Raw genomic sequence first — 26161 nt, forward strand, 5'->3', positions numbered from 1 at the left:
GACTAGAGCAGAAGTTAAGAGCGCAGTCTTCAGAAGAGGACTGCCCGGCTCCACCCCAGCTCCACCATTTCACCTGTGTGAACTCGCAAGTTGCTTGACCTCTCTGTGCCCACTTTTCCCATTTGTAAAAGGGATGTAATTATTACACCATCCTCATAGATATTTTGTGAGGATTTCATTAGTTAATACATGTAAGGCATTCAAAATAGTACTTGGCACACAGTAAACACTCAGAAACCATCCCCTCATTTGAGAGGCCCACCCTGATCTCCTACCCCCATCACTCTGTCACATCCCCTGTCTTGTTTTTCATCATTGTGTTGATCACCACTTACATTAGCTTCTTTACCACGAAACACAGTAGAAGAAAGCCTTGAACTTCCTTTTGAATACGTCATCTTCGATCAATTGCAAGCTGTGGATCGAGGATCAACACCAACGTATATATCTTTAGTCTTTACACAAAGAAGGCTATAACTCTGACAACAACCAAGACTGGCCACACATTGACGTGCAGTCCTGGGAACTACCGGTGTGTTTGCTAGGTGGTTTTGCTTTTCTGGCCCCTCACTAACTTTTTCCTAATCCTAGAACAAGATAAGATATTTAAGACTCAAATCCGTTCAATGCTTTCTTGTTCATTTTCTCATAAACTACAAACAAATGGAAAATTAGTTGCTGTGTGATGCTATATCTCAGGTGTAGAGAGGGTGATGACAGCATAATACCCGTGCTTCCCTTAGCTGCTGGTATGGCCAGCGCCCAATCCATAGTGGTTGATTGATTCATCAGCACATCCGCCAGGCTCCTCTGAATGACATTTCTCTAAAGAGAAACTAAGGCCCAATAGGCGCCCTTCCTGTGCTCCCACCTCTCCAGAACATGGGCTCCTTTTCTACTTCATTTGAAAATAAGAAGTCTCAGGGCACCTGGGTGTTGCAGGTGGTTAAGCAGCCGACTCTTGGTTTTGGCTCAGACTGTGATCTCAGGGTCTTGAGATCAAGCCCAGCACCAGGCTCTGCACTCAGCCTGCAATCTCCGCTTAAGACTCTCTCTCCCTCTGCCTCTCCCCCCACCATGCGTGTGTACTCTCTCTCTCTCTAATATAAATAAATAAATCTTAAAAAAAAAAAAAAGTCTCCTTCATCGAGAGACTCTTATCTGCAAACAACTCTATTTCTGGGCTCAAGTCATAGAAAGTCATCAGCTGTGGACTAAGAACAAGCCCATCCTATTCAGGCTGCAAAAGAGAACAGAAATGCATACAAGGACTTTTCTTCCCACCATGATTCTTTCTCTGTGAAGGACATTTCCTTCTCTCTGTCTGTCTCTGTCTCTGTTTCTCTGTCTCTCCCTGCCCTTTTCACTCCTCATTTTGTACCTTCTCTTTCACCAGTGTGTTGGGACTCGGCCATTCCAGTATCACCTCTGAGCCCAACCGCTGATACTCAGACTTGAAAGTTGCTAGATCTTTCTCTACCCTCCATGGCATATCTATTATATTAGAGAACTTGGGGAAACGTTATGCACCAGATTTTCTAAAGACATCAGCCTGTTTGACTCTCTGCTACAAGTAAATGAAAACCCAACCCAAACTCAAGTTGGCATAAGTAAGTGTGGGGTTTACTGGCTCAGGAAACTGAAAGTAACAAGGTCATACCATCTTAAGGATCAGCTTGGTCAGGGGCTCAGATAACGTCACCAGGATCTGGCCTCTGTCTGTGTATTCCTCTCTCCAGGCTTTGTTCTCAGACATGTTTTTCTACTCATGATTCTAGGATGACCACACAGCTAGATCTACATCATCTCTTGTGCAAAGCCCATAGGGGAAAGAGTGTCCACTTCCCAGACCACATAAACAGAAGTCTCAAAATGGAATCTTTAGATTTCTGATTGGCCTGACCGAGGTCATGTGTCTACCCTCGCCAATTACTGTTACCAGCAAATACAATTCAATGGTCGGCTTGTGCACAGACCACAAGCCCATTTTGGGGGATGTTGTAGAGCAGCGGTCACCAGCTGGGAGCTGGTGGGCTGAACCCAACCCAATATATTTCTTGTTAGGCCAGTACAGTGTTTTGAGATCTTCCATTCGGGCATCTTTAGCTGATTCCCCCAGTCTCTGCTCACACTGACTTACACACTGACATCATTGCCTGGTCCTGGCAGACAGTTGATTTGGGGGCACCATTGTAGATGGAACTCAAGAATTCAGTGTAGCTAAACTCATGATCTTTGGGCACCGATTCATCTTATGTCTTTAGAGCTTGTAAAAATATTGAATTAGACTCATCAATCTACCAATCAACAAAGAACATTACCTTCTTAATCAAGAGTCTACAGGACTTGGGGATTGGGTCCACTTAATCAGATGTAACCATGGGCCTTGGGCATATCTCTGTGCCCCAGGAGACTTCCATGAGGATAAAATGATGTGTGTGTGCAAAAATGCCTGGAGACTATTTCTGTAATGGTAATCCCTTGTCAACATGTTCTATCTCTGAGGACTAATGGAAAAAAAAACAGTTTTTTAAAAAATGTCTTTCTTCTTCATGCCTAAGTTACACGTGGGTGTTTAGGAGGCAGCTGCCCACACCGTGTTCAAGGACCAATCTCCATCATTCTGTGACTCTGGCATCCACTGGGCCCTGCAGCCCTCTGTTAGATCACCTGTGAAATTCAGCAGACAAAAGGGAAGTGGGAAATCGTGAGACTGGGCCTAGACGTGACAAATATGGCTTCCAACTACATTACACCAACCAGAACCTAGTCTGTGAGCACACCTACCTTGAAGAGAACCTGGGAATGTAGTCTAGCTGTGTGACCAGGAAGAAAAGAAAATAGAGTCTGTGAACAGCTAGCCAGAATCTTTGAGGAGCTATCATGCAAATGAAGGGTTACATTCGCTTGGACCATAGTCTCCACATCCCTTATCCCTCAGGAGGACACTTTAAAAAAAAAAAAGATTTTATTTATTTATTTGAGAGAGAGTGAGTGGGAGGGAGAGGGAGAGGATCTCAAGCAGACTTCCTGCTGAGCACAGAGCCTGACGTGGCTCTCGATCCCACGACCCTGAGATCATGACCTGAGCCAAGAGTCAGAGGCTCAACTGGCTGAGCCACCCAGGCGCCCCTCAAGATGACACTTAATGCCTTAAGTGCCCACTTTGGAGACAGGTCTTCTCAAAATGACCGATTTCAATTGTCCTGATTGGTTGTCAAATACCAGCTTTTAGTCACTGTACCAAAAGCTTTGGCTGTTTCAGTTCATTTGGTCTCTGATTCACCCCATGGAGTGGGCATCATTATTGCACTTCACAGATGAGGAAATTGAGGCTCAAAAATATGAGGTAATGTGCCCACGTTTGGCTACAAGTGTCAGATCCAGAAACCGAACCACAGTCTGTCCAGCTCCAGAGACTGTGCTCTTCACAACAAAAGTCAGTTTCCAGATCAGGTCCAGGTGTTGGTTGTTATTGTTTTGCCTGAATAATTGTTCTTAATTGTTCTAAATTGCAGTTAATTTAGAACACTAGCTGAAGTCTCAACCACTGCTTAAAATGTTCGTTTCATTGTGAAATCATATGTCTATGCTGGACCCAGTGGAACCGTCAGTCGGTTTGGCTGTAAACTTGTTCTCGTGCCAACCCCGGCCTTGGCTCCCACAAGCTTCTGAAGCAACAACATTCCCCCCCGAGGCTTGATGAGAGCCTCATTCAGAGCTACAGTCACCTGAAGCGTGTGCCACAGGTGTTCCTGGGCATCCCAAATCCCTTCTTTTGCACCGCTATTCCAGGTGAGAGCCAGGCAGGATCAGAAGATAAGATAGGAACACCCAAATCACAGGCTTCTCTGATGCCCATTTTGACAGAGAAGCTCAGCCATTTGAAAGCAGTTGAAAGCAATTATTGAAAACAATTTAAATTCTAAATACACTGAATTTTAGGAAAAAAAAGACTGCAATGAAACGACACTTTTATGAAAAATAGATGAGGTTGCTTCCAGTAATTATAGATCAGTGCGGATATGTTTCTTTCATTGGCCATTAATTTATATCAATTATTTATCAATTCCTCTGATGCTGTGTGCTTAAAACCACTTAGGACTGGGTGCTTTAATGTGTTCTTTAAAGGGACAGACTATAGATTCCACTTCAAGACAGGCTTTCTCTCTTGTGACTGGCATGGAAAGAAAGAATAAGCTGTTGGGATCAAAATCAACCTCATCCTTACAAGGAACTTATTTCTCCTGCCCTCCACTCCCTAAAGTTATGGTGAGAATTTTTACAACTTTTTTGGGAGGGGGGAAAGGGGGAAGCCATTAAGTTCCTTGATTACAGAGATGATGCTATTCTTAAGAATTGGTGGTCCGACACAATGGGCATCTTAGGCAGTGTCCTGGCTCAGATAGCATCCTGATTAGATGGCCCATTGGTTGTCCTGGCCACACCCACGAGCATGAGATCAGACTTGTCCCTGGTTTCTTTATGACATCTGGTCAACCCCCCACCCCGCCCAGGGAACATGAACTCAGAACTCAAGTCCAGGTAACGGTATTTAACATACGGCTGTTCTAGTCTCTTTTTGCCTTTGTGCTGTTTCCTGTTCTGGGATCTCTAGCGGTAACAACAGTGCCTGCTGTATACAGCACAGAAACCTCCCCAGTGCCAGGGGAGAGGTAGGAAAAGTGGTGAAGGTGACTCAGGATAGAAGTAGTGGTGATGGTGGGGAAGATGTTTTCACTCCAAGACAAACTCAGCTGCAGGTGCCAACTCATTGGGAAAACCATTTGCCAGCCTGGCTCAACCTACTAAACTCCAACCTGCCTTCTTATCTAAAAACCAACAAGCTGGCTGGCCAATGCATCCCTTCCCTTTTTTTTCATGACTGCCTTTGATCTCATGCCCCCATCAGGCTGAACAACCATGACCTGATGCCTTCTCTCCTCCATGCTTTTCATGTCGGCTTGCTCTCTTATCAGGGCATTTTCTCTCTCACCTTCTCTGCCTGGCTAAGGTCTACACAGCCTTGAAAGACCCAACTCATTCATTTCCTATTTCAAGAACCTTGTTCTCAGTTCCCACCCTTTGCTTCCCTGAGTCACACCTCATGTGACCATCACTGCCGCTACCCCTGTCCCCCACTGTGTTGTGACTTCTGTGAGGACAGGGCTGATGTCTTCTGGCATTCTGGGACACCCAAGACAGTCAGAGAGTGCTTGGTCTCTGTTGTGTAACTGATGAACCGCCCCAAAAACTAGCGAGCAATTCCTAGGGGGAAACTGTTCCTGTTGACTAACTTAGAAATGCCTCATCCATTTCAAGTCTTGGGATTTGAATTCTTTTCTTCTGTATAATTCACACGCTAGACTCTTTCCCCAGACATTCTCACCACTGCGGTTTCATCTCAAATTTAGATAGTTGGTAAAAATAATCTACTAAAAGAAGAGTAGATTTTAAGGCCTTATTTCTAAAAAAAGGATGAAAAACCTGATATTGGTCAAATCATAGATACCATTCAGTAAAAGAATAAGATTTCAAATGGGAAACTGTATGACCCTAAATAATAATTTCTCACATTTAAATAGTTCCTTATCAGTTATAAAGTACTTTTGAATAGACTGTACCTTTTTATTTACCCATATTTCAGCTAAATGCTGACCCGGATGAGATGAAACCCAGGTATCTGGCATTCCAGCATGGCACATAGCCAGATAGATCTCATTTAAGAGGGTCGCTTTAAAGCCAGGCTGCCTCTGTTCCAGTCACATTCATCACAGACAAGCTGTGTGACTTTAGGCAGGTTGCATAATTTCTCTGAGCCTTAGTTCCTTCATCTATAAAATGAAGATAATAGTTGAATCTTCCTTTGAGGGTTGTCATGAGATACAAAATTAGTTAATGCTGTGGTTCTCAACCTGGGATGCATATTAGAGCCATCGGGAAGGGTTTTTTTTAAGATTTATTTATTTATTTGAGAAAGAGAGAGGGAGAGAGAGAGAGCAAGTAGGCAGAGGGGCAGAGGGAGAGAGAAAGAGAATCCTCAAGCAGACTCCCCACTGAGTGTAAAGCCGGACACAGGGCCCAATCCCACGACCCTGAGATCATGACCTGACCCGAAATCAAGAGTCAGCTGCTTAACTGACTGAGCCATCCAGCTGCCCCCATCAGGAGGGTTTTTAAAAATACTGATGCCCAGGCACCCAGGGCCAATGATAGCAGAATATCTGGCGTGGAGCCTGGCCATCCAGACACCAGTATTTTAAAAGTTCCCCGGGGTGATTCAAATACACAGGCAGCATTGAGACACCCCTCCCCCTAAGTTAAGTGACAGAATCACCTAGCACAGTGCCTGGCACACATTCCGGAGTGTTTAGTATGTGTGGCAGATGTGTGCAATCACCAGCAGGTTTACCTGCATCATCGTGGCACGGGGCTGCCAGTGACTTTTGACTTCCACTTTAATTAGTGATTTTCCTTGCCTTTTAGCTATTCTTGCAGCAAAGGTCTTTAAAATATGCTGCATACTTTCACTTATTCTTTTTTTCTATTAATAACTTTTTAAAATTCACATAGGTAATTAGAAATTAGGAAAGAACAGTCCATAAAAATGCATTTAAATCTCCTATAATCCCACACTAGAGAAAACTACTATTCGCATGTCATTGGATACTTGTCCAGATTTTAGTAACCAGGTATATGTTCCAAAAGTAGAACATTCAAGGGGAGCCTGGGTGGCTCAGTCGGTTGAGCAGCTGACTCTTGGCTTTAATTCAGGTCAGGTCATCATCTCAGGGTCCTGGGGTCACCTCACAGCAGGCTTCCCACTCAGCGGGGAGTCCGCTCCAGGATTGTCTTCCTCTGCCCCTCCCCCTGCTCTCTCTCTCTCTCTCTCTCTCTTTCTCTCTAAAATTAAAAAAAATAGATCATTCAAGGTATACTGTTTTAAAATCTACATTTTCTACTTTAACATTTCAGGAATATTTTCATGTTGATAAATAATATTTCTAAGATTTATTATTCTATTCTAGAAGCTACCATAATATATTTAGTCATGCCCTCTCTTTTTTTGAACAAATAATGTTTCCAGTTTCTGTATGTTATAAACAGCATTGCAATAAACATTCATTCATGTGTTTATTCATTCTTTGACTTAAGAAATATTACTAAGTGTCTGCTTTATGCCAGGCATTGTTCAAAGCAATAAGGGTATAGCAAGGAGCAAATAAAATCCCTTCCAACCGGGGAAAAGTGACAGGAAAAAAACAAACATAAAATCTGTGGGACAGCGACAAGGGCTATAAGGGAAATCGAATGAGAGCAGGGGGGAGGTTGGTATGTTAACCGGGTGACCAGGTGAGGAACTTACACCTGAGCAGAGAAATATATGTGGTGAAGGAGGGAGTCAAGCACATATACCCAGGGGAAGCACATCCAGACAGAAGGACAGGTGCTCAAGTTACACCAAGATGGCCCCCGTGTCTGGAGTGGAGCAGGCAAGAGGCAGAGGGGATGGGAGAAGCAGATGACACAGGACGTTGGAGAACGCAGGTCAGTACTTGGGATTTTACCCTACGTAAGAGGGGAGCCGCAGAGCGTTCCTAACAGAGGAGGGACAGGACTGAGTTGTGTTCTTCGCAACTGCTGCTTATGGAGAGCAGAGCCACAGGAAGGCAGGGCTAAAAGCATCATCACCAGTGGGAAGGTAATTACAAAATCCAAATGAGAATGGTGGTGGCTTAGCCAAGGTCAGGAAAGTGGGCATGGAGAGTTCTTGCAACCAAATCTTTGTTCACACCTTTACCTTCTGTTACGGGTTGAACTGTGCCCTGCCCCCACAAAATTCCTTTGTTGAAGTCCTGATTTCCAGTACCTTAAAATGTGACCTTATTTGGAAAGAGGGTCAGTGCCAATATAATTAGTTGAGATGAGGTCATACTGGAGTAAGGTGGGTCCCTCATTCAATATGACCGATGTCCCACAAAAGGGAAAAATTGGGGGACAGAGGTACACAAGGGAAGGACACCATGCAAAGAGGAAGACAGAGAGCAGGTGACGCTTCTATAAGCCAGGGAAAAGCCTGCTAGCAAATCACCGGATGCTAGGAGAGAGGTGTGAAACGAGTTTTTCCTTCAGAGCCTCCAGAAGGAACCAACCCTGCTGACACCTTGACCTTGAACTTTCTAACCTCCAGCGCTGTGAGACAATACATTTCTGTTGTTTGAAGCCACCCAGCTTGTGGTACTTTGTTACAGCAGCCCTAGCCACTAATAACACCTCCCTAGGATAAATTCCTACAACAGAATTGCCACTTCAGAGGAAACATCTATTACGGTTTTTGATACATATTGCTATCACAAAGGTTGTATCTATTTACATTTCCAACTGCAACATCTACAAGAATCCATTTTATCATATTCTTACTAATCCAGGAAATTAGAATTTGTCTTACAACATTTCACAGTACGATAGGTAAACCTATCTTATTGTATTTTAATCTGCCTTATTTGATCACTAGTACTTGGACATCCTTATATGCTCATTAATTCGTTTGTGAATTACTTGTTCCTATCCTTTACCCATTTTTCTATGGGTCTACTTGCCTCAGACACACGCGAAGAAAACACCTTACCTTTCCGAGTTTTCATTTGGCTTTTAATGTTTAATAGTTTATACTTGTACTATCTTGTTTTAAGATTTTATTTTTAAGTAATCTCTACACTCAACCTAGGGCTCAAACTCACAACCCCGAGATCAAGAGTGACGCGCTCTACCCACTGAGCCCACCAGGGGCCCCTGTGTTTGTGCTACCTATTACGGTAACCTCTAGAGCCGCATATGGCTATTGAGACTTCACATATGGCTGTTCCCATGTGAGATGTGCTGCTTGTATAAAATACATACCAGATTTTGAAGACTTGTCATGAAAGCAAAGAACATAAGATATTCCATTAATAATGTTTTCTTTAGTTTCTTATTTAAATTCAATTTTGTTAACATATAGTGTATTATTAGTTTCAGGGGTAGAATTCAGTGATTTGTCAGTTGCCTATAACACCCAGTGCTCATCACATCACGTGCCCTCCTTAATACCCAACACCCAGTAACCCCATCCCCCCACCCACCTCCCCTCCAGCAACCCTCAGTTTGCTCCCTATGATTAAGAGTCTCTTATGGTTTGCCTCCCTCTCTGATTTCGTCTTGTTTGATTTTTCCTTCGCATCCCCTATTTCATCTGTTTTGTTTCTTAAATTCTACATATGAGTGAAATCATATTGATTACATGTAGAAATGGTAATATTTTAGGTACATTGAATTAAATGAAATATGTCATTGAAATAATGTCACCTGCTTTTCACTTTCTTAATGTATCTACTAGTAAGCTTACAATTACATATGTGGCTCATATATGTGGCTCCCATTGTATTTCTGTCAAACAGAACCATTCTATATCATAAAGATGTAATGTTTTGTGTATATAAGTTCTTAATTTTCTTTACTAAAGTAAAATCTATCTGGTGTTTCCTTTGTGGTTTTGGTTTTCAGTATCAGGCTTATATACTCCACACCCCACAGTTATATTAATGCTAGCCTATAATTTGTCCTAATACATTTTATATTTAAATATTTACTTAATTTGAAATGTATCTTTTGCTCATGGTGAGAGATTAGAATCTAACTTCAATTTTTTTCTAAATAGTTATTTTGCTTTGTTTCTGAAACTTGGCTTGTCTACCCATATTCTAATCATTATAGCTTTAGAAGGTATTTTAACATCTTGTAGGACAAATATCCCACGTTGGTTTTCTCTTTGAAATATTTCCTGCCTAAACTTGTACATTTGTAATTCCAGATGCACTTTCTGTCCCTTTTATAAATTTAAAAAAAAAATCCACTAGGATAGTGTTTGGAATTATGAAAAATATATAAACTATTTAGTATGTAGCATTTTTAATTACAGAAAAGAATAACGACAATGCCCAAGAATAGAGAACCACTCGTGTAAATCTTGGTACATCCCAAGGGAATGCTGTAATGATGTGGTTGTATCCTTATTTAAACTGGAAAGATGTCCATGATGTATTATTGAATGAAGAATGCAGGTTCTGAAATATGAAGTTCAGTAGTATTCTAATGTGAGCTTGTATACATAGATCTATATATGTCATATTCAGAGACACCTGTCTGAAAGAGTATTAAACCTATTATAATAATTATTTCTACATAATTCCCTTCAGCTTCTTTCTCTTTTTTGCACTTTCTACATTACTTGACTAATTTTTTATAATTAGCCATTGTTCAAAAAACAAAAAGTTAGGGTACCTGGGTGGCTCAGATGGTTAAGCATCTGCCTTCGGCTCAGGTCATGATCCCAGGGTCCTGGGATCGAGTCCCGCATCGGGCTCCCTGCTCCTTGGGAGCCTGCTTCTCCCTCTGCTTCTCTCTCTCTCTCTCTCTCTCTCTCTCTCTCTCCCTCTCTCTCTCTCCTCCTCTGTCTCTCATGAATAAATAAGTGAAATCTTTAAAAAAAAGTTATATAGTTAAATATCCAATTGACCAATTAGTTCATTAATCCTGAATTAACAGTTGTACTATACCACATTTTGTCTAGCCATTCAAGGACATGGTATATCACTCAATTTTTTTAAATTTTTTGCCTCCTTCAAAAAAATTTCGCAGTTACAATCATATAGACTTTATATATTATTATTTATATTCCAATTTTTCTATTTTTCTACAATATATTATAGTTAGTGGTTGATATGTGAGAAAACTAGAAAATTTTACTTATGTATTTAATTTTTTTTTTATTTCAGTTACGTAGAAAAGGAGGGAGACTAGGGGGAGAAAATTCAGTCACTTGATAAAATCCTTAATTCTACGTGTTTCTCAGTTGACTTATTCTCTTGAATTTTCTCAGTAGACAATTGTATCATCTGCGAATCATCGGTTTATTTTTTCCCGGTGTTTAAACTCTTTCTTTTTTTACACACAATACACTGGGTAGTTCTTTATATTAATGTTGATATAATCATATGCTGCATAGACATAATTATAATGTTTCTAACACACAGACCTGTCCCTCTAAATAGTAATACCCCTGTAATTTTGTCATAGTTACCGCTGTGGGCTCCTGGCTCCTTTTGGAACATGCTGTCTTGGTGTTGCAGCCTGTGGCATACCCAGCGCAGCACCTGCTAGGTTTTGTTTTGACTTAGCCCTAGTTACAGCCAAGCGCAGGAGAGGCTCACGCTGTCCGGAGAGGCTAAAGACTGCATCGTCTCCAAGTAAAAGGGGAGGGGGTCCTCACTCATAAGGACCAGTGAGCTCTTTCCAAGGCTCTGGGAATGCCAGGTTGCTGGAGACACCAGCCTGAATGTCCCATTCATTCCCAACCAGAGGCCCGACCTGGGCACAGTACACCTGCCTTGTTTGGGGATTTCACTTTTTCCAGAGCTCAGCCACACTGAGCACTCAGTCCCGGGCCTGGACCTCGGCTCTCTCTGCCTCCCTCCTGCAGGAGATGAGCCTCTTTCTATGCTACCAAGGAGACCTCTGCTCTCAGTTTATTATCTATGCCCAGAACATCAGTCCAGTTATCATAGCCATCCTGTTCCGTTGTTCTTCGGGCTGCTACTTCCCGCCATATGTCCCGACTGCCTGAAACACTGCACCAGTTAACACATTCCCTTCCAACACTGCACCTTCCTCATCCACCACCAGAGAAAGAAGCAACAATTAGACCTCCACTTGGTACCCGGCTCCCATCAGGACAAGGTCCAAAACCCCATCTTATCACCTATGTAGTGGGTTGAGCAGTGGTCCCTCAAAAAGACATGTCTCCCAGAACCTGTAAATGGAACTGTATTGGAAAAATCTTTGCAGTTGTCACTGCGGTGAGGATCTTGAACTGAGATCATCCTGGATTAGAGTGGACCCTGGATCCAAAGACATGTGTCTTTATCAGAGAAGCCAAGAAGACAGAGGAGGTGAAATGAGGATGGAGACAGAGACTGGAGCTGAGCCAAGCATCTTCAGGCCAAGGACACCAAGGATTGCCTGCGGATTGTGCTCCAGAGCCTAGAGGAGGAGCCAACCCTGCTGACACACTAATTTAGAGTTACAATCTCCAGACTGCTGTTTTAAGCCATCCAGTTCCTCGTCACTTATCAGGGAAGCCCTAGGAAACTAATACAATCTTCTTTGTAGAACCACCTTGGAAATAACTATCTCAAATTGCGTCCCCGAGGAGGCTGACTTTGAGATGGAGTTTAGAACACAGAATAATTATTGAAGACTGTCCTTGGAACCAGTACCTGTGCAAGGGAAGGTTGGGGGCAGAAGCAAAAGTGGACAGAGGGTTGAGCCTCTGCTCAGGTCCAACTCCAGCCTTGGTTGACCCTTGGAGTTGACTCAGATTGGGTCAAGACGGGCACAGTGATCCGTCATGGGTGTGGACCACCCTGGCTGCGTGTGTCCTTGGCTGAGGCAGCTTTCTATAACTGAGGCGACCCCTGGAGATGCTGCCTGCCCCGGGTGTGTCTGCCAACCACCCTCCCAGTGGCTGAGGCACGGAGCCCTTCATCACAGAATCTAAGTGGCACGTCACAGTGTGCAACACAGCTTCTTTGGCCCAATACTGTTTTTGTAAATTTTAAATATTGTAAAATTCAAAAAATACTGTTTTATAAAAATCCCTTGGCTCAGCACTGTTTTTGTAAAAATTCATCTGTTTTCTCATTATGTGTAGTTCAGCTCTTTGTACTGCAATAGGTGTCCGTGGTTTGAATATGCCACATGTCTACTATTGATTGACATCTGGTTTCGGTTATGAGATGAATTGTGTGTGTCCCTCCCCACCCCACCCTGCCCCCGCCCAAATCCAAATGTTGTAGTCCTAACCTCCAGTACCTCACAAGGTGACTGTGTTTGGAGATAAGGCCTTTAAAGAGGTAATCACGCTAAAGGGAGACCATTAGGGTGGGTCCTAATCCAGTTAGGAAGAGGAGATTAGGACACAGACACACACACAGAGATGATCCTGTGAAGACACGGCCACACCTATAAACCAGGGAGAGGGGCCTCAAAGAAAACAGTCCTGCCAACACCTTGACCTCAGACTTCCAGGCTCCAGGACTGTGGCAAAATAAATTTCTGTTGTTTTAGCTACCCACCTGGTCTGTGGTCCTTTGTTATGACAGCCTAAGCAAACTGATGCAGTATGATTCCAGTTTGGGGCTGCTACTAATATTCTCCTATGTGTTCCTTTCTGCACATGTTCACGAGCTTCTCTAAGGGTATATATACTTCCTCTGGGGCATACACTCCTTAGGCATGGAATCGTTGGTTGAAAGTACGTAGATAATGTCCAAGTGTTTTCCAAAGTAGTGGACCTAATTTACATTCTCATCAGCAGGGTGTTCAAATTCTAGTTGCTCCATATCCTTGCCAACACGTGGTATTATTACCAGACTTTTAAATTCTTACCAACGCAATAGTGCATAATGGTATCTTATTGTCATTTTATTTTATATTTCCCTATGAATGAAGCAGAGCGCTTTGTCATGTGTTTATCGGCCATTGAGAGTTCTGCTGTTGAGACGGGCATGTTCAAATCTCTGCCCCATGTTTGACTGATTGATTCATATTGATCTAGAATAAATACACTATATATTATTGTGTCATTAAATATGCTTTTGTTTTAGCTTCTCCCACTCTGTTTCTTTACTTTATGGTATCTTTTGATTTATCTTAAGTTTAATGTAGCCAAGTGTATCCATTTCTTTTTACTGTTAATATTTTTCTGTGCTTGGCTTAAGAAGCCCTTCTGTCCCCACTCAACTCTTTCGCCCCTCAGCTTTGCTTCTCTGAGTGATGCCCTCATTCTCCCCTACCACACATGGTTTCCTGGATGCCAGAGGGCAAAGCCTGGGCACATGTGAGCCACAGACAGCTTTGGGGGCTGGCAACTCTAGAAGGAAGGAGGCTTCTCTCCCAGCGTCCTTCCATAAAGGAATGTCACTGGCCCATCCTAAGTAACACCCTCACCTCTGCAGCAGAGGTGAGGCCATATGATTGACAGCCCCACCAGAATAACAATTCATTCTGAAATAACGGGTTGCTGAGCTCATCCACTAGAACCGGAGGGAGAAGCCAGACGTTCAAGGACCTGGAAGAAGGCCAGTATAGCTGGAGCACTCTAGAAAGAGAAAAGAGTCTTGTGAGATGAGGCTCGATATGTAGGCTGATCTAGATCACACAGTGTCTCATGGACCATGCTAAGGATTTTGGATTTTTATCACTAAAGCAATGGGCTATACCATATCTGTATGATGGCTTGGGCCAATGCACATTAACAGAGCTGCCATCAAAGCATTCATCAACTAAAGTATCATTTGAAGTTCTGTTGTGAGAAGTTATCTCTGGCTCAAATGTAATGACTTGCCTTTGTGAACTCCATCATCTTGAAAATTAATCATTAGGGTAACAAATTTTTATGACATGCTTAGGCCATGGGCACGAAGATGTGGTCCTTGTCTATAAGCACTGACAGTCTTGTGGGGAGATAAAATTAATCTTTAAGGCATTTAGAAAGTAAATTCTTACTGAGTCTGAAACTGTTCACATCAAACATTGTTATGAAACTGAAATCAGGTCCTCCCTTATTGGATAAACAAATCTGCCTGCCTCTACTTGGAGAATTTATTTCAGAAAAGTGAGATTAAATGAGACTAAAACATTAGTTATCATATAAGACCATTAGTACATACTCTTCCAAGTTAAGTTAGGAGTCCTGGTTTAAAATACAGATTCATCAGTTACCTGTCATGATCAACCATCTGGAACAGCCTGTCTAACAGAACTTGATGATGATGGATAGGCCCCTATCTGCTCTGTCCAGTATGGTAGCCAGTGACCAGGCCACATTTGGCTATTGAGCGCTTGAAATGTGACTAGTGTGACAGAGTGACTGAGATTTAAATATTAATTTTGATTCTAATAGCCAGATGGCTATATGCAAGAGCACTGGACAGCTCAGGTCTAGAACATGGCCAAGAACCCAGGAAGAAGTGATTGCTCAGCAGCCAAAATAGGTATTCCAATATTTATGTATAAAAACCATTTCGTCCATGGAAAATTACCTCAAGCTCTCATGGAGATCATAAAGAATCAGTGTATGATTACTTTTGACACACTTCTAATAAGTTTTACTACATGGTTTCTAGTCTGCCAAAACAATTAAAGTGGCATGTTGACAACAACAAGGAGTAAAACCTAAAATTTCTAGGGAAGAGACCAAAAAATGAACATATTTTAGTATTCCTTAGATTGTGCTCTGCAGGACATGAGGGTCTTACAATTTTGAGAAGCGAGGAATCTGTTAGTGCCTCTTAAAGATGTAATTAGAATACAAAGGCTCTGAGAATCTTGTAAAGAAAGTGGTTTAACTTAGCTTAAACCAGTGTTTTCAACCAGGGAAACTTTTTTTTTTTTTTTTTAAGATCTTGCAAAACAAGTTTTCCATGAAGCACCGTTTGGGATTTATAACTTTAAAAAACCAGGCAGGAGACATTTATTGCACGCTAAACACATCTCAAATCTCACAGAGCTTTATCATAAAGTTTTACCAATTTTGCTAAACAGATAATCCCCGTGTCATTTATGCTTTTTCAAAACACACACACACACACACACACACACACACACACACAAAAGATGGAAAGTTTCCCAATTTATTCAACCAAACAAGGAGTTGCTAAGACAACAAAAACCTGACTAGGATAGGACAAAGACAGAAAATTATGGAACATGCTCATTTACAATGATGGATAAAAACGAAGTCCAGCAGCAGGAGAAGGGGCAAAGCTCTTTGACCGAGTGGGATATATTCTGGGATTATTTAACATTGGGAAATTAATAAGGACAACTCACAGTACTAGGTGGGTGAAGGTAAAAACCAACACTATCATATTGATAGACACCAAAATGGCAGTTGAAAAATTAAAGATCAGGGCGCCTGGGTGGCTCAGCTGGTTAAGCGACTGCCTTCAGCTCAGGTCATGATCCTGGAGTCCTGGGATCGAGTCCCACATCGGGCTCCCTGCTCAGCAGGGAGTCTGTTTCTCCCTCTGACCCTCTTCCCTCTCTTGCTCTCTATCTCTCATTCTCTCCCTCTCAAATAAATAAATAAAATCTTTAAAAAAAGAAAAATTAAAGATCAAAATGTTGATAAAATTAAAGATCCAAATGTTCAGCAAAATTGGGGCATGGGGCGGTGAGGAAATTTCTTAATAAAATAAAAGAATTATCTGGTGCCAAAAGCAAATGCCATGCTCACGGACTGCAGGGGATGCTGTGCTGTACCACCCAGACCCCTGTAACCCAGGACCCAACAAGGCAGCATTATGACTCTCAGGTGCCCTAGGTAATGTTGCTTTCATGATGGGCCTCTTCCCCTATTAAAAAAAAAATACATATATATTAAAATTTATATTTTTATGACTGCGGGGGTATAAAGACTAATATAATTCAAGCTGGGCTATATCCATTTTTTTTCTTCTGATTTTCAAGGAAATTTAAACATTTTTGTGGCCCTTGAAAGTATGGTGATCCTAAGCAGCATCTTCCTGTGCTGATGGAGAAGCCACCATTTGAGCTCCTTGGTGTGTAAGTGCCTTTAGCTGCAGCCTCTTCTTGGCTCACCTCAGCTGTAGAGAGCGACCACCTGGCCCAAGGTTGTGCTCCTTCCTGGGGGGTCCAGATCCAACAACTGATCGATGTTGAAAGGCCTGGCTATTTTGGTCCAACTCGGGGCAATCCAGAGACCCATCTAGCACCAGAACTGCCCCAGGGGCAGCTGACTTCTCCCTCTGTCCACCCCCAGGGCCACCCCCTCCCTCCCACAGGGGTCAGTCCTGAGGACCCCAAATAAACCTCCTGTCTCAGACTCCATCTCAAAGTTCTCCTCCCAACCTGATAGGACAGCACATTACAAAGGAAACCATACTGTACATTTTTAGCTCAGAAACAGGCCAAAAGAACCTATCATTTAGGGGTGCATTCCCAGTCTGCAAAACCGCAGGAGAGTGACGGTGCTAGCGCCACAACATCAGAACAGAGGTCACCTAAGTGGGAGGGGGCACACAGTGAGTTCTGGGGGGGGGGGCTGGAGATGTCTCATTTCTTGATCTTTGTGGGGTTCCAGTGGTGTTTGCTTTACAAGTATTCTTTCCACTGTACATGGATGTTTTATGCAGTCCTCTGTAATGTTAAATCTCACATTAAAAAAAGAAGAGATTTAACAACAAAAAAGTAGACTTACTCTCATCATTACTGTCACCGTTAACATTTATTTGTGGCGCTGTCCACTGTTCTGGATTCTGTCCCCTCCAATAGGCAGGAAGAAAGAAAGACCATTTATTCAGGCTTCCCTGTAAATATAACATAGAGCCAAGGCTGTGTGACAACTGTGTTCCCAAACGTTGGCATCCAAGTTTCCTAACAGAGAGGAATTGTAAGTAGAATCAGTGTAGGTGAGTAGCAATGAGGGTTTTTTTCAGGTGGTCTGACAAAGTCATGCCTGCCTTCTTGACCTGCTTCCACGAATGATGAGATCGGGTCTCGTGTTACCTGCTCTTCCCAGCAGAAGGATGTATGAGCCCAACCCCGGGATGTTAGTTTCACATCAGTTGACCTTCTCTGTGACTTTAATGGACATTCTCCCCTCCCTGAGACTTGTATTCAATAAAAGAACAAGTAGACACCAAGATGGATGTAAAAATCCCCAACAAATGGAGGAGAGCTGAACCTCATCATTCCAACAGATGAGCTGCTAGAGGAAATGCAGCCCAAGGAAACACCACGGCTTAGAAATTTCCTTCCCATCATCCTCAAAGCCATCAGAAAGCTTAGTACCAGCCTCACACTCCAATAAGGAAGAAAGCCACAGCCTGAAAGCAACACTGCCCGTTCACAGCCATTCAAGCTTGCGGCAAAGAAGTGTGATATTGTTAGACCTTTCTGAGGCAAGATGGTCCATTAGGCTCCATCCACAACAGGGTAGGTGTCCTGTAAAAGCCAAGAAAGCAAGCACAAAGTAGATACCTGGAAAATGCAAAAGGGCTGCCCTCCAGAAAGGGGAGAAAGAAAGTAATTTAGCTAAAGCCCCCGCTCCAGAGCCATTTAGAAATCTCTGTCTTTATACTTGTGCTAATACTTATTTGGTTTCCATTTGGCTCTTCAAAACCTTAAAGCTAGATCCAAGAACTATTCTCTGAAATAAATTGGTAGTTCTTTCCTGGCCTGAGATTCGGGATGCTAATTGGAAAATGGCGCCTCCACCCAGATTCCACTCTAACTACGTACCTTGGATCAACAGGCTTCTGTCCCTGCAACTCAGGGCATTGCAAGGAGACTTAGAAGTAGCCCCTCTCTTCTGCCTGTTCCCCAGCCCCACTCCTGCAAGTCAGCAAACTATGCTCCTTAGCAGCCATCGCAGTTCAAGTCAAGCACTGGATCAGCAGCTTTTACATAGCTTGTCTGATTGAATTAACACAACTCCATGAAGTAAACACTATTTCCATTTTCCAGATGATGGAACTGAGGCTCAGATAAATCACCCAAGGTGGTCTTATCACAAGCAGAATTGGGACTTCAACATGGGTTGTCCTCTTCCTTTGCCAAGATGATTGAAAGACACAATGTAAGCAGCTTAGCCCAGTCTGCTCCATGACCAGGATTATTGTTATTAGTAATTTATAGGAAATGGATTGCCCCAGGACCCACCTCCCCATCCCCTTACATTACCCTTTCAAAGAGTCATTCAGTCAGGGCCACCCTTGAGGTCCATTGATCCCCTAAGCAGAGACTACCATGGGCAAAAGGCCAAAAAAAGGACAGTTTACAGAAAAAGAAAAAAACAGTGGCCATTAAACCTGTAAAAATATGCTCAACATAATAAGGAAAACTAACATGAGCTAAAAGTTTATCTAGATCAGCAGATTGGAGGAGCAAAGGTCAAAGATTTTGATAACACTAGACATTGAGGAGTACATTTCTTCTCAGACTGTCAACTGGTAGACCCCAAAGTCGGCAGTTTGGCAAGGTCTATCAAATATTACGTGCAATCATCGATTCGCTATCTCTGAATTAACTCTGCTCACTTCCACATACTTCTCAATCTGTGGCATGCAGGGACAAGGAAATGCAGAGCTCTGTTTTTTTCAATAGTTAGAGATCAAAGATGAGAACCATCTACTCATCAGTAGCGAGCCAGTTAGACAAAGGGTGACACATGCATGCTATGCCATTCTCAGCAGCTGTTAAAGACCCCATGAGAAGGGTGCTTTTCCTATCCCCAGATGAGAAAGCAAAGGCACAAAAAGGGTAAATACTTTCCCAAGCTCACACAAAACTAGGAAGTGACAGAGGCAGGCTCTGAATCAGGCAGACTGGCCCAGAGTCCCACACACCTGCTACACTATGCTGCAGACCCCATCAAAATTATTTTTCACACTGAAGACCAAACGAAGAGCTTTTCAGACCCCCCACAAAAAAGCCTAGAAAAAACATATACTTTTTAAGGCCAAGAAATGTTATTGCCAGTAGTCATATTATAAGAAATGTCAAGGGAAATTCTTTAGGGAGAAAGACAATGATAACAGATTAAAAAAAGAATAAGATCTCCAGAAATGGTAAAAATGGAAGTACATATAAAAAAATAATATTCTCATTTGCTCTAAAAAACAATTAACTGTCTGAAGCAAAGATAGAAACAATGAGTTATAGGGTTTATAATGTGTAAGTTTTACTTTTACATGATAATAATAGCACAAAGGATGGAATGGGGGAATTGGAAGTATACCATTTTAAGGCTCTTATGCTATATTTGAAGTGATATGATATCATTTGAAGGTAGACTGTGAGAAATAAAAATTATGTTGTAAACCATGTACAACCATTTAAAAAAAAAAAAGGCTTATGCCAGTAGCTGGAGATAAAATGGAATAAAAGAAAATAATTAATCTAAAAGTAAGCTGAGCTAGAGGAAAAGAGAACAAAAAGAAGATGGGACAAGAGAAAACAACCAGGAAGAAGGTACATTGCATTCCAACCATATCAATAATTACACTAAATGTAAATGATCTAAACTAACTGAATAATAAGCAGAGATACCAGATTAAATTTTTTAATGCAATATCCTACCACAGTCTGTCTATAAGAAATCTGTCTTAAACATAAAGACATAAATAAATTAAAAGAAAATGAATGGAAAAGGATATACCATTCAAACACTAATCAAACCTAAGATGGTATGGTTATATCAATAACAGACAAGTTAGACCTCAGGGCAAGAATGTGCCACAAATAAAGAGGGACATTATAAAATGGTAAAGTGATCAATTCACTGAGAAGATATAATCATCCCAGATGTAGATAGCAGCAGAGTTTCAAAATACACAGAGTGAAAACTGATAGAACCGAATGAAGAAATAGACAAACAATTTTAGTTGAAAAATTCAAAACTCTTCTCTCCATAATTGATAAAACAAGTAGACAGAAAATCAGTAAGGGTATGGAAGACCTGAATAATACAATCACACTTGACTTAACTGACATATAACAACAGCAGAATATATATTCTTTTCAAGTGTGCGATCACCAAGATTGACCATATTTTGGACCATAAAGAAAAGTCCTCAACAAATTTAAAAGAACTGAAATTATGCAAAGTGTGATTCTATGACCATAACAGAATTACACTTGAAATCAATAACTCTAAGGTGGTGGCCCGGGCCTGGGGGTGGGTAAGGGTTTGACAACAAAAGCACAAGGGAATTTGGGGAATTGATGAAACTCTTCTATATCTTGATCACTGGGGCTATTACATGACTATGCTTTTGTTAAAACTCATAGACCCTACACTGAATCAATAAATGCTACTGTATATAAATTATACCTAACCAAAACTGACTAAGATTTTTCATATAATGACAGAAAAACTCTCTAAAGGTCTGATATACAAGGGAAGTCATTTTAGATTTCTTTCCAAGTCAACAGGACTGCAAAAAATTTTGTTCAAACCAAAAGCCTGGTTTATGCCCTGCCACAAAATAGTACAACTGCTTTGTGAATGAGTTGCCTTAAGGAAAACCATCTTGTCCTTGGGATACAGACTGACGCTCCTACTGCCTGCATTTCTTGACAGGGAAACTCCTAATTCCTGCCTATGTGTTAATCTATAATCTTTTGAGATTTTACAAGATGTAAAACATAAATAACCCTGTAAAAACTGTTCATTCCCTGGAGCACTTTCTTCCTGTGAAGAGCGTATTTCCCAGGCAGCTGTCCTAACTTGGCCTCAAATAAAATTCTCTTTCCCACTTTTAGAGATTCTAAAAGGTTTGCTCATTTCGTGTCAACATCTTCATGATATGAGGAATTCGCAGTTCCTTCAGGGATGGACAATCAGGCTCAAGGACACTTACTGCAAATAACTAATGAATGTTCCAAATAAAGGAGACAATGGTTTCTGTAGTTTCTCCTCCTCTGAACAGTAGCAGATTATATCCTTAATTTCAGAGGAATGACTTGCAAATGAAGAACATAACATTTTCATAATGAACTCAATGTGTGGTAAAAAACAAAAAACAACAACAAAAAAACACTACTCATGGACCATGGAAAGGAGTAGGAATTGAAATGGCAGTTATTATTGTTTTTGTCAAATACTTCCAAAACAATAGAATTAAGAAAATTCATAAAGAGTTCTAAAATACACATTCCACTCAGCAATAGAAAAAAAAAACCTGGGATATTAAGCAAGACATTTAAAATATGGAAGATGAGAAAACAGGTGAGAATTCTTAAAAAGCCTACATTCTGCACATTTTACAACAATGTTAAGAAATCATTGTGATAAATGAGAGAGACACAGAAATAATTCTTATCTCCTGCAGGAAATAACCTTACAAAAATGGTGACAGTAGTTAAATATAAAAAGGTAAAGGTAGTTGAGAGAAGAGCTAACGCTATGAATGAACGTAAAAGTTAACTTTAAGTAAGGACTGGATGCACCAAAACTTTGCAAAAACCAGAACAGGGTGTTTTCTGTGCAGAGGGGACTGCCTTCGACCCTGGGAGGAAAGAGAATTGCAATGACTTGTCAAAGAAGAGAGATAATCCTGGAACACTTCTAAGGTAAGTAATTTTTTTTAAGTATCTAGCAAGTTATCAATTAACCTGGTGCCTCCTGTTTTAAAACTATTCACACATAATAACAGAGGAGCTGATCCTTGAATGTTTCAGAGAAAGATGTCCTCAGAGTTTTCAGATCCATAAATAATGGGGTTGATTAAAAATAGGTCATCCAAACCAATCTAATTGCCTTCTATTTTTAATATAAATTCTTTTCATTGATTTTTAAAATGGATAGTCCATTAAAACACATTTATCATGACCCTAAAAGTGTGCTTGTATTGCAAAAAGCCTAAGGTGAAGAATAAAAAGCAATTTCCCACCACATGAAGCTGAGGCGGGAATATCACCAAAGAGAGCTGGAGCCCTACTTTTCCCGGGGAAAAAAACCATTTCCGGGTAAAAGCTGGGAGGTGAGGTATCATTATGATAAAACATTGTCCAGCTGTATGATAGCAGTTTTAGAATGTTTGGAGCCACACATGTCTTGTTTGGATAAGTGGTCTCTAACTTTGTAGAGCCAAGGCAAAAACATATGACTAGATCTGCTGTGTTTTCTATTACATGCACGCTCATAATTGCAGAATACCCGTTTGTTCTAGAAAATGTAGCTAAGGAAAACTAATATTAAAAATAATCCATAATGCCATCACCCAGAAGTAACACTAGAAACATTTTGATACATAGCCAAAGTTTTAAAATATACAATGTATATTTTAAGTGCAGATATATAATACCAGCCTGTAACCTTTTATACTAAAAAAATAACATACATTTCAGATGCCAATATACAGTTTCTCAAAATTGTTGTGAATGGAACACACTGCGTATCTGTGACCATTTATTCAGCCACCCATCTAGGGTTGGACTTTATAAACAGTGCTTCACTAAAGGTCCTACAGCTAAATCTTTGCCAACATCCTTAATTACTTAAAATAGATTTCAAAAAGTAGACTCATTAAGTCAAAGACAAAGCACCATTTGTGAACTTGGACTGACACCTTTTGGAAAGCCAACTTGTCAGCCACTACAGTCTCTTTCCATCAGCTCCAGAGCCACCTAAGAGAGTGAACCTTTTTCTTGGCAGCCTAACGGATAGAGCTTTGACGCTTGTGGTTGATAATTCATCTCGGACCGATGTTTTCACTGTTACATAGCAGTTGCTATATCAACTTTGGGACCAGCCCAAAACTGCTTCTCCAACCACAGATGGTGGTGACATTTCCACACCTTTCCAACACAGAATTATATGCATGAAAACTCTGAAGAACAAATACCCATCTATTATATAAAAATTTTATAAAATTTAGACACATTTTTTGAGAGCAGTCATAAAATAATTCCGGTGAGAATTATTTCCTATGCCCATAATTTTAAACAGCACTTGGAGGCTTGAAAATTCTGGCCAGGCCAGCAGAGGGCGCTATGCAGGTGCAACCAGAAGCGGAGATCCTGCGGCAGGGCTGAGCACGCCTTCATCTCTGTTGCTATGGAAACCCTGTGAGACCCTGGGTGCTGCACCCAGCCAGTTCTGCTACCAGGGAAGGAGCTGACTTGTGATCCTCCCCCGTTACACGGAAGCGGTGCGGGGTGGAGTTTGCGTAGCCACTCTGGAATCCTGAGGTCACATGTTTAGGCTGGTTACATAGGGGCAGGTTGTTTGTAGGGAATGGTATCAAATAAGAAGCATCTTGCAGGGCTCCTTGCTTAGCCGGGCCACCATTTTGGACCATGGGATGGGTAAAACTCCCATCAAAGATCTCCGCTTCTGGCCAGAAGGAAAAAAGCCAATGCCCTGGCTTTGGTTGGTTCACAGGGGATTGGCTAAGGGTGGGTGTGTTTGGGGAATTTCAATTAAAGACATGAACTTGAGATTAAGAAATTGTTCCCCTGAAGCCGCCCATGAATCCCTGGGATGGAGGCAGATCCTTGGACAGTCAGTGCAGTGAGGGAGGTTAGCCCTGAAATCTGGGAGTGGTTTCCTAGGAGTGGGCACCAAACCCCAGGAGAGGCCAATTTTGAAGTCTCAAATCTCTAAATGCGATGAGTTAAATGTTTGAAACTAACTTGTGTGTTAACAGGGAAGAGCATGTTAAATTTCTGAACACTCCCAAGGGAGGGGGAGGAAGAAAATGTAGCCTATCTGCAAAAATTCAAAAAGCGAGAAATTGAATGTGTAGATTCAGTGGCCACTTGGGGCAAGGTCCTTGTTACGGGTTGGGTCCTGCAGAGATCAGACTGGAAGACTGAGTTATTGTGCAGGGTGTTTGTTGGGAAGTGCCCTTCAGGTTGACAACTGTCGAAGGGAGGGAAGGTATCAAGATGGGACAGGTTGCCTCCACGGATCCCATGGAGAGTTCAGGAGCTGGAATGAACCATCAGGACTCCATTGGAGTGAAATGGCCCACTGAAGTCCTCCATTGGAGTGAAATGGCCCAGCCCTCATATTCCCATCTAGATCGGTCAGTGAATTTGGGCCACCCTCGGCTACACACCATAGGTGAGGAGGTCCTCTGCAACTGAGGGGCAATCCCTGAAAAGGCTGACAGCTGAGAGTACCTGCAGATAGCCCTCCCAGCAGCTGAGGCATCTCGAAGGCAGATCCAGGTGGCATATCTCTGTGCCCATCACAGTACATTTCCTGGACACTTAACACTCCATGCTCTCCAAAGTTCTCACCCCCTACTTCTCCCTTAATCTCTGCCCGATGTCCTGAGAGGATTGGGGTGCAGGCTGAGAGGAGGTGAAGAGCCCCATCTAAGGGACCGAATGGTGCTCAAAGTTACGGAATTTTACAGTGTTCTCCATGGAATTGATTTCTAGTTTCAGTGGTCAGAATAGGTGCTTGTTGATTTCAATATTCTTGAATTTATGAAGACTTGTTTTCTAACTTGTTTTCTAACACACAGTCTGTCCTGGAGAACGTTCCATGTGCACTTGAGAAGAATGTGTATTGTTGCTTTTGGATGGAAGGCTCCATATATATCCAAATCCATCTGATCTAACACATCATTTAAGGCCAATGTTTCCTTATTGATTTGTGTCTGGATGATCTATCCATTGACGTAAATGGAATATTAAAGTCCCCTACTATATTATCATACTGCTGTCTATTTCCCCCTTCAAGTCCGTTAATATTTGCTTTACGTGTTCAGGTGCTATGTTGCGTGCATACATATTTACAAATGTAATGTCTCTTATTGGATTGACTCCCTTATCATCATGTAACACCCTTGTCTCTTATTACAGTCTTTGTTTTAAAGTTGATTTTGTCCAATATTAAATTTAGCTACCCTCCCCCCTTTTCAGTCACACGCTGCGGTAATCACGTCGGCACAAGCACATAAATACGGCCAACCTATGAAGCTGAATAAAACATCTAAAATGTCAATCATAAAATAAATTCTATCAGCTATGCAAAAGACTGAATTATCTTTCCATTCTCTCTGGAGAAAATACTACAAAATTAGTATCAATGAAGAGGCTGAGTAAGCACTCGAAAATATGCAGGGAAAAAAGGTGCGCCAGGACGTTAATAAAAATATTATATTTTCTTGGATCCTGTGACATTTATGGTATTTCTTCTTAAACATACGTTCGCTCTCCTCCTTCTGTAATGGTAATTTGGTGGTGTCTTTCTTGGACTCCCCCACCCCCCGCGGGGTCCTAACTGCGCACGGCCCTGAGAGGGGCGGCCCCCACACTGCGGCGAGACCCACCCCGCAAGTCACCCGGACAGCGCATGTGCACAACGGAAGACTCGTACGTGTTTCGCAGGATTCTCGAGTAGCTCCGCGGATTAACAGGCACTTCACCGCAGACCTACCCCCGGGCCACCTCGGAGCGCAGGCGCGGTGGCAGACCCCACCCCTCTCCTTTTCGCCCCGGCGCGTTAGCGGGGCGGGGCCGGAACTCGGGCGCGGATTGGCCGGGAGTAAGATGCGTAGATACGTTTGAAAGGCCCAAT

At 42.0% G+C, this 26161-nt stretch overlaps 1 long non-coding RNA gene across 1 annotated transcript; it reads right to left on the reverse strand.

Annotated features, from left to right (window-relative positions):
- Nucleotides 1–2039: 2039 nt before the first annotated feature.
- On the reverse strand, nt 2040–26047 carry LOC141374586 (uncharacterized). The gene is made up of 3 exons (XR_012381601.1): nt 25961–26047; nt 2788–2948; nt 2040–2670 (listed from the first exon to the last, which is right to left on the reverse strand). It is a non-coding gene; the product is annotated as an uncharacterized lncRNA (long non-coding RNA).
- Nucleotides 26048–26161: the final 114 nt, after the last annotated feature.

This window comes from Callorhinus ursinus, unplaced genomic scaffold (assembly GCF_003265705.2).
Source record: "Callorhinus ursinus isolate GAN/ISIS: 27379988/994484 unplaced genomic scaffold, GSC_fseal_2.0 scaffold2, whole genome shotgun sequence".
Classification (NCBI taxonomy): Eukaryota; Metazoa; Chordata; class Mammalia; order Carnivora; family Otariidae; genus Callorhinus; species Callorhinus ursinus.